The sequence below is a fragment of the Hydra vulgaris genome, chromosome 05 (genome assembly GCF_038396675.1).
Source record: "Hydra vulgaris chromosome 05, alternate assembly HydraT2T_AEP".
NCBI lineage: Eukaryota > Metazoa > Cnidaria > Hydrozoa > Anthoathecata > Hydridae > Hydra > Hydra vulgaris.
Window position 1 is genome coordinate 14,109,849 of NC_088924.1, and position 9,769 is coordinate 14,119,617.

At 28.9% G+C, this 9,769-nt stretch overlaps 1 pseudogene; it reads left to right on the top strand.

Annotated features, from left to right (window-relative positions):
- The first annotated feature begins 2,158 nt into the window (after positions 1-2,158).
- On the top strand, positions 2,159-8,722 carry LOC136080195 (heat shock protein HSP 90-alpha-like; annotated as a pseudogene).
- Positions 8,723-9,769: the final 1,047 nt, after the last annotated feature.

Here is a 9,769-nt window from a genome sequence, read left to right on the forward strand (position 1 = left end):
GGCAAAACATCTGTAAAAATTTTCTTTTTCCAAAATTTTAAATGTTGAACTGTTTATAATTAACAAGTTGGTATAAAGATGCAGTAACGAGCTTAGAACAACCTCTACCTCAGCTTAAAATTTATACTTTGCATATTTTAAGTACTTTACCAGTAGTCTGGTGCAATTGCATATAAACTTTGTATCGAGCATGCTTTGTAGAACACAGACATTATATTTGATGAGAAACACATTTAGAAATCTTGCAAAATTGCACACATGCAAATTCAAGTGAAATATTTCAAAAGTTTATACATACAAAACACATTTTATAATAGCAAAAATATTCATAGCATGACAACTTATTTTGTTCTTTTTTTTTGATAATTTTCTTTTCTCTTTTTTATTACTCTTTTTTCATTAAAACGATTGATTTTAACCACTTAGTTTAGTTTTTAAATCTTTTTTTTTTTTTTCAATTACTGCAATACAAAAAATGCCACAATCATTTGCCATAATCCACTTTTATTTATGCCATAATCCACTTTTATTTGGTTAACTTTGATTCAATACTCTTTCTTGCTTTTAATGTCAGTGTTTATATGTAACTGTACAAAAATTACTGTTCTGTAGACAAACATAAATATCACTTCTTTTGTCAAATTTTCAAATATTTTATAACTTAATGCAGCCTGCCAAAATTTTTATAAATTTTAAAAAAGTTTTTAATGGTTTAACACGATGTTTTATTAAAGTTATGTAATAAAAAAATATATCAGCCTCCTCCAAACTATGGTTGAAACAAAGCATGAAAGCAAAATCTCTTCAGAGCTCATATATTGACATGGAACATGTAAGCTAGTTTTGCAATTAGTACAAATTTTCTTTTTTAAAAAACTCTAATTTTTAACCCTTTAAAATAAACATGTAAATCAGCTTATAAATAAAGTTCTTCACCAGTAGTCACGAAAAACTGCATATAAACTTTGTATGCAAAAGTACTTCACTATTAGTCTCGTACAACATACTTATATATTTTAACTATGTATTTGAGAATGCTTTAAGGCCAAGAGCATATTTTAAGAGAAACACATTTGTAGATTTTTTCAAATTTACTTCAACACATTTTTTATTTTCGTTTCTTAAAATTAACATTAGATAAAATCTTTATCACCAAGATAAACTTTATTGAAATTTTTACGAGTGAAAATTCTCTTGTACAAATCGATTTTGATACATTTTAAATACTCTGAAGAGTACTAAAATAAAATGAATTTCCTGTGTTGAAAGTAACACATGACTTGTATTGATAAACTTGGTATATCATACTTTGAAATTTATTTCAAAAATCTGTTTGTTTTAATTTTCATTATATTTTTCAATAAAATCGCACTTGCCTCTCTTTCAAAATCAGCGAATCAGATTGCTCATTTTTCTGCCTATTCTGAGCCCGTATAGGGTTTCAAAATATGCTTCCGGAATATCTAAAGTTTAAAAAAACAATCCAATCAGAAAAATAAAATTTTTTATTAACCAATCGAAAACGTCTCCAACCAGGAGCACATTGCCGCAAGCGATATTAATGCTAATTCTTTAAATTCTAACCTCCTGGGGCAATAGGTAGTTAATGTGTCTTTTCGAAGCATATGAATTATCTTTTGTCGAAAACACTAGTCTTTTCGAAGCTCATGAAATTGCTCCACATTAAAATGGTTGATGGTGGTGAAATCGAAACGAAAGTTTCAATTTCAAAGCAATCTCAGCTTTTCGAGCTGAGATTGCTCAGCTAATGAGCTTGATTATTAACAATTTTTACTCTAATAAAGAAATTTATTTGCGAAAGTTGATTTCTAATGCCTCAGATGTGAGTTTATTTTATATTTCCTTAATTTTTTATTCTTTTGTTATTTATCTAAGTGAGATTTATTATAATTACATGATGTAGGCGTTAGACAAAATCCTTTATTTATCCTTAATTGATCCTACTGTTTCGAATTCTGGAAGTGAATTAAAGATTGACGTAATCCCAAACAAAGATAAGAAAACCATCACTATTTTTGACACCGGTATCGGTATGACTAATTATATCTTGTTAACAGTCTTGGCACAATTGCTAAATCAGGAACAAAAGCATTTATAGAAGCTCTGCTCTTCAAGCTTGCATATCAAAGACATATCAATGTTTAGGCAGTTTGGTGTTGGTTCCTATTCAGCCTATTTGGTTGCTGATAAAGTGGAAGTAACGAAGTACGAAAGTAATTTTTAATTTAATATTAAAAGTCTTAATCATGTTATATATAACCGTTTTTTAAAACTTTTCTGCTATATCTACAAAACAATTATTATTTACACCATAGCTTAATTTTTTTTTAAATCTCTAGAACAACGATGATAAACAGTATATATGGTCTCTTCAGCTGGTGGCTCGTTTCCTGTGCATAGAGACAGTAAATAAACCTATTGGCAGAGAAACAAAAATTATACTTTACATGAAAGAGGATCAACTAGATTTTTCTGAAGAAAAAAAGTGTTGAATATAATATTAAGAAGCGCAGTCAGTTTATTGGATATCCCATCAATTTGAGAGTGCAGAAAACTAGAGATAATGAGGTAATTACGAATTTAGATATCTAAGTTTAGAAATAAGTTTAAAGCAAGTTTAGAAATATCTTTTTTAAGTAAGTTTTGTCAGATATTACAATTAAAATCAGTTTAATTGTAATATTTGTCCAATAATTTAGTTTAAAATTTTATTAATTAGTATGTTATCTTTTTTTAAGGTTTCTGATAATGAAGTTGAAGATAAAGATGAATCTAAAATAAAAGGCTTTGGTGATAATGCAGAAGCTGAGAAAAAAGACAAAAAATCAAGGTACAGTAACCTTATTAGTTCATCTAGTTGAATTCTAATAAATCTTTAAAAAAAAATGTTTAAAAAAATATTAAACATTTTGTTTATTTATTATTTTAAATTTTTGACAAATCTTAAATTTGTGTAGGAAAATTATACTGAAATAAAACAACTCAACAAAACTGAACCACTGTGGATTAGAAACCCAGATGTTATTAGAATCTAGGTTTAATGATTGGGAAGAGCACCTTGTAGTAAAGCACTCCTCTGTTGAAGGCCAACTTAAGTTTAGAGCAATCTTATGTTTCTAAAATGGCTCCATTTGATTTGTTTGAAATAATGGCTCAACTTTGTTAAAGGTATTTAAAACCTTTTTTTCTTCTTTTTCTTTGTATTTTCTGTTGACGTTGATGACAATTGAGGCTTAATATATAAAGAGTTGAGCTCTAATGATCTTCAATATATCTGAGTTAACTGAGCTATATAAATATGTTGTTAATTAGTTTTTTGAATGTCCTTGTTAGTTATTAATTTATTTTTTGTTAACATTGATGACAATTGAGGCTTAATATATAAAGAGTTGAGCTCTAATGATCTTCAATATATCTGAGTTAACTGAGCTATATAAATATGTTGTTAATTAGTTTTTTGAATGTCCTTGTTAGTTATTAATTTATTTTTTGTTAACATTGATGACAATTGAGGCTTAATATATAAAGAGTTGAGCTCTAATGATCTTCAATATATCTGAGTTAACTGAGCTGTATAAATATGTTGTTAATTAGTTTTTTGAATGTCCTTGTTAGTTATTAATTTATTTTTTGTTAACATTGATGACAATTGAGGCTTAATATATAAAGAGTTGAGCTCTAATGATCTTCAATATATCTGAGTTAACTGAGCTATATAAATATGTTGTTAATTAGTTTTTTGAATGTCCTTGTTAGTTATTAGTTTATTTTTGTTAACATTGATGACAATTGAGGCTTAATATATAAAGAGTTTAGCTCTGATGATCTTTAATATATCTGAGTTAACTAAATTAAGTAAATATGAAGACCTTAGTGCTAAAAGTAACAAAATAGTCATTCTGAGAAAATGGAGTTAAAATATTCAAACTGAACCTGAATCAGGCAAGACATGCTAATGAATTTCTAATAACTCGTATAAGTTTGCATTATTATAATGAATAAACCTGCTTATTTTAAAGCCTTACGCCCTAATCTTTAAGAAGATATGTTTTTTTTTTTTTTTTTGGACTTGAGCACTTTTTGTCCTATTAGGAGAGTTAGGTACTTTTTGCACCAAAAAAAACACAGAACTAATGTAATTTTTCAACATTATTACAATAAAAAAATAAGTCTATTCTATATCTTCAATGTCGTTCGTGTCTCTATCTATGCCATTAATAAAGCTATAAAAAGTAACTCCTTCGGGAAGATTGACATGGGTTAAAAGATCACAAATGTCATGAAATTTTGCAGTTTTAACAGGCAAAAATTTACGTATGCTCTATTAGGTTTGAGTGAAAGGAGAGTTAAAAGTTTTTTACCACATTTAAAAGTTTTTATGACATCACAACATTCTCCAGTCATTGAGATTCTACTTTGGTACATTGCCTCATTCAAATTTTGCTCCTCTAAACTTGCTAATTCCAGTTACTGGTTTTATTAAAGGATCATAAGCCCTTTTAAAGTCCGCTACTTTAACAACTGGGGTTCCATCTTGGATCATGTTGTCTGTGAGAGGATGTTCCATGTAAACATTAAATGGTTTTCTGGTATACGTATTCTTTACAAGCGATACCCACTGTGAAGGTAGAATTAGCCTGTCCTTCTTTCTTCTCCTTTTTTCAATGCTCCCAAAATAATGATCACAAAGCATTCGGCTATGTCCTGGAAGGGGATACTTTACATAAGCTTGTGTTATAGAGACATTCTTATTTACCAATCTTTGTAGATAAGCAAAGATGTAACAGTTGTAGATGTAAGACCAGAAATGTAATGATCCAAACATGAAATGACTTCATTTGGGCCCTTAGCTGCAAAATGCTCAGCATACAGATACATGTGAGCAGATTCATTTACATTGTCATGAATGCACATGTTGTGAATCCAAAGTTGACGCTTATAATATTCTTGTCCACTGCTAGTTAGAGGAAGCGGTAAATTTTTAAAGTCCAAACAGATCACTGCAGTGTCTTTGCTTAGTTTTTCAGCTTCTGTGGCTTCGTTGATTTGCACATTAAACACATCAGCTTTCTTTATGTGAAGCTCATGTTGAAATTTCAGTTTATTTACAAGAATGGCATCATTAATAAACTCAGCTGCTTTTATTTGTGCCTGGAATTTTTCACATTTATCGCATATGTCACTCCTTGGAAATCCAAATTTAATATTAAATTCAAAGTTAAGTATGTCAAGGTATAAGATCTGGGTTTGCCTTTAAAAATAGGTGATTTATTTCTGTCACAGTCAGAGATGAATCCAGGTATTTTTTGTGTTTGTTTTTTGATCAGCTGTAGTGGCTTTCGCGTGCAGGAAACAGTTTAATGTGATCACAAACACGATCTCTAATTTCTTTAACAATTTATTGTTATTTTCATGTTTACCCAGGCCATCTGTAATACGAACAGTAAAGTTAAGAACTTTTCTCCTAAGCCTAGATTCCTTTACCCCATGTATTGCAAGAAACGCTGCTTTGCAAATGGTTACAGTTTGATCCATTGAAGTGACTGAATAGAAAAAGCTACTTCGTTCTTTTCCATTTTCTTTTCTAGGTCTTCGACGAATATTATTGACAAGGGTTATATTTATGCAACCCTGCAGATATATATTTTGTTCATCGTGATCTTTAAGAGTAGAAAATGCAGAAAAAATCTGTTCTTTTTTAATATCTGTGAACTTAGTTAGACATCTACAACGACATTCAATTATGGCAGGCTTCCTTGATGGCTTCAGCTTTTTACCATAAGATGTGTGTGCTTCTCCTGAAATAATTTTTTTAAATTAAATATTGGTGTTTTAAATGTTGTCATTTTATGTTACATAAATATTTACATGCAATTACAAAAGATATAAGTTAAGTGTTTTTTACTAATTTATTACTGCTCAGTACATTAAGAACATGTACACTTTTGTGAGTAAGAAAAAAGTGCTACAAAAAGTGAACACACTTTGACTACACTGTGTGTAGATTAGTGTAAAATACACTAATCTACACACAGTGTGCTTTATATAAAACTATAAAAATATATAGTTTTATATTATATATAATAACATTAGAAATAATAACAAGTGTATATAACATATTTGTATTATATATAACATAACTAGTACTAAACAAGTTTAAATATCAATAATATATACATATATATAAATATATATAGATATAGATATATAATGTTACCTCTGACTTTAGCTAGCTTAATGCCATTTCTTTTCCATTTTGATGGTGTTAGTCTTTTTTTATCTTTTGGATTTAGTTTTGGGTAGCGTTCGCCTCGTCCGCCATTTTTTTAAAGTTATGAACTAATTCTAACAGCCGCTTGGCGGCAAAAGCTAAGTTAAAAACTTTTAGCACCAAAATTAAGGACTTGAGTACTTTTTGTCTATAAAATTGTATGATTCTTTTTTTTTGGTATGTGTAAAAGAGGGGCTTTGGTGCATTTTTAAATGTTGCAATTTATCCAGTACAAAGGGCTAAACCGTGTTAGAAAAAATTACCAATTAACTCAATTTCGTCAAAATGTGACTTAAGTACTTTTACCACTAAGGTCTTCATATGCTGTTAAATTTTTTTTTAAGTAAGCATTTTGAATGTTCCTCATTACTTTAGTGTTTGTTTTTATCTACAAATGTCATGTTTAATTAGTTTTATTTTAATTATTGACTAATATTGTATTATAGATGTGGTTGATTCTGAAGATTTGTCTCTTAATATTTCCAGAGAAATGTTGCAACAGAGTAAAATATTAGAAGTTATTCGTAAGAACCTTGTAAAAAAGTGCTTAGAACTTATTGTTGAGATTTCAGAGGATAAAGATAATTATAAAAAGTTTTATGAACAATTTAGTAAAAACATTAAGCTAGGTATACACAAGAACTCTCAAAATCGTTCAAAAGTTGCTGATTTATTGAGATATCATTCTTCAGCATCTAGTGATAATCTGACATCTCTAAAAGATTATGTTTATTGTATGAAAGAGAATCAAATAGACATAACTGAAGAAAGCAAAGAAATTGTTTTGAGTTCTGCTTTTGTTGAGAAAGTTAAAAAATATGGTTTTTAAGAATTATACCTTATTGATCCAATAGATAAGTATGCTGTTCAACAACTTAAAGAATATGGTGGTAAAAAATTTGTTTTTGTTACTAAAAAGGGATTAGAATTACCAGTTAGTGATGATGAGAAGAAGAGACAAGAAGAATTAAAAGCTAGTTTTGAGGAGTTATGGCAAGGTATTTATTGAAATTTTGCCTTGTGAAATTATTAAGAAGATAATATCTACAAAATATTAAAGAAAAGTATGTTTTTATTGATTTTAATTTTTTGTTGATAGCATTGACTTGCATTTTAGGTTATAAAAGATATATTAGATAAACATGTTGAAAAAGTCAGTCTCGCTTGGTTGATTCACTATGTTGCATTATTACTAGTACTTATGATGGTCAGCAAACATGGAAAGAATCATGAAGCGCAAGCACTTTGTGATACAAGTACAATGAGTCACATGGCAGCTAAAAAATATCTTGAAATAAATCCAGAGCATAGTATAATATTTGCCCTTGTAAAGAAAGTTGATGCAGATAAAAATAATAAATCAATAAAAGGCTTGATTGTTTTGTTATATGAAACATTACTTCTGTTGTCAGGTTTTATGCTTGAGGATCCTCAAAATTATGCAGCCTCTCATTCCTTGTATGCTAAAAATTGGTTAAGGTGTTGATTAAGATGAAAGTGGTGAGTTATTTTGAGGCCTAAATTTCTGTTTAGTTTTGTAGTGCATTTTTCTTTCAGGTTCTTAGCTTTGGGGGGGGGGGGATTTTCTGGTAAAATTTCTTACCGGTTACTATTTTTTGATTTTAGTTTTCTTTTTTTCGTGTGTAATAGCAAGAAAAAATTACTAAACAGGGGTCTTAGTAAGCATGGGTGGAAAAAATTTCTGAAATTAAAACATGCCTTCCCTTGTATTAAGCATTTTCATTAGTAGTACATTATTAGTTAGTAGTTAGATTACGAGTTCATTAGTCTTCTTTTGACGATGATATATAGATGTCTACCTTGTAGTATTTTATTGAACAAGTGAAGCCGCGTTTTTTGTTACAAATTTAGTCCGCCGTCTGTAAAAAGGTTTAATACAATTTAATGTTGTGGAAGCTTGTTCGAAAAAAGCCAAAAGCAGCTTCACTTTCCGGTTCAAAGTTAGACAGTGTGTATATAATATATCATTAGCTTTTAGACAAAAGTTGATACATTAATCTTATCACTTTTTTATTTTAGCCGTCAAAGAAGATGCTATAGGTGATATGCCACCACTAGAAGGCGATTCAGAAAAAGACGAAGATTAAGCTAGAATGGAAGAAATCGACTGATTCAATTTTTGTGCAATAGTTAAATTCAATTTAGTGCGTGTAAATGATCCCGCAAATTTGGTACAGTATTTTACTATTGGCGAGATTTATTACCACTGGCAAAAAAAAAAACTACTAGTCAGAATTTTACAAATAAAACCTTGTTTTTTTTGTCAAAGAATTGGCTTTCAGAAAATTAAAAAACTAAAAAAAATTTTTTATTATCTTAGTAACGTGATCAAAATATATCGTGTTGAAATTAACAAAAATATATACTTTCTCTATGTAACCTTTAACAAATAAAGAAGAAATTCATAAACATATCGTTTTTGATATCTAATAAATGAGACATTTATAGTGGTGATCAAACAAAAAAAATCTTCACCACTATCATTGAAAAAAATATCAAGGATTTCATTTATGACATACTTTTTATCTATTTTTGTCATTTTTTAAAATTGATTTTTGAGCGATCTATAAATGCAATTAACAAGCGGTTTGAAGCATTAACTTAAAAAATTATTCACATTTCAAAAATAGGTTTAAAGTTTTCCCCAATTGCTATAGATGATTTGAAATATTCAAAACTGTTTATGTACCGCCATGCGGGTCACTCGTCATTTAGAAACAAATTTTATGAACCGCCATACGGGTCACTCGTCACGAAACGGCTAGATAGTATAATTTTTATTTTTGTTAATCTATTTTAACATGCAATGGGCCGTTGTTGCTGCTAGGCTAAATATTTACTATTTGTGAATCCGACTAACTAAACTGTTCAAACCTCTCTTATTAAAACTCGCGAAAATAAAATCCTAAGAAGAACGTAAGGAAAGAAGGAAGCAAATAAGGTTCAGAGTATAGAGTGATATCCAATAAACGATTACTCAACCTAGATTAAGATATTTGTTGTGATAACTATCTTGGTAGTTACGGCTTTCAAAACACGCCAAATGCATTTTTAATTTTCCTGATTCGATTCTAATTTTAACTTAAATTTTTCTTTAAGTATTAATAGGGGGAGGGGTCAAAAGACTGATTACGAATTAATAACTTTCATTATAAATATTACAATAAAAGGCCTTCATTCTCATTGAAAGTGATAATTTTGTCAAATCAGCTGTTGCATTTACTGATTATTGAATCGATGAATTTATTATCAAAATGTAATAAGTATAAGTGGTTAACAAATTATCAAATATTTTTTATTAAAATACGCAATCTTGGTTAGTTAAAGTACTACAACAAATCTGGCATATTTCGTGAATTATCGTGTAAAGAATAATTTGTAACAATTACTAGCGAAAATGCTAAACAACTTCATCGCAGTGAATTGAGTTCTTTTTCGGAATCATGAGGTTCGTTG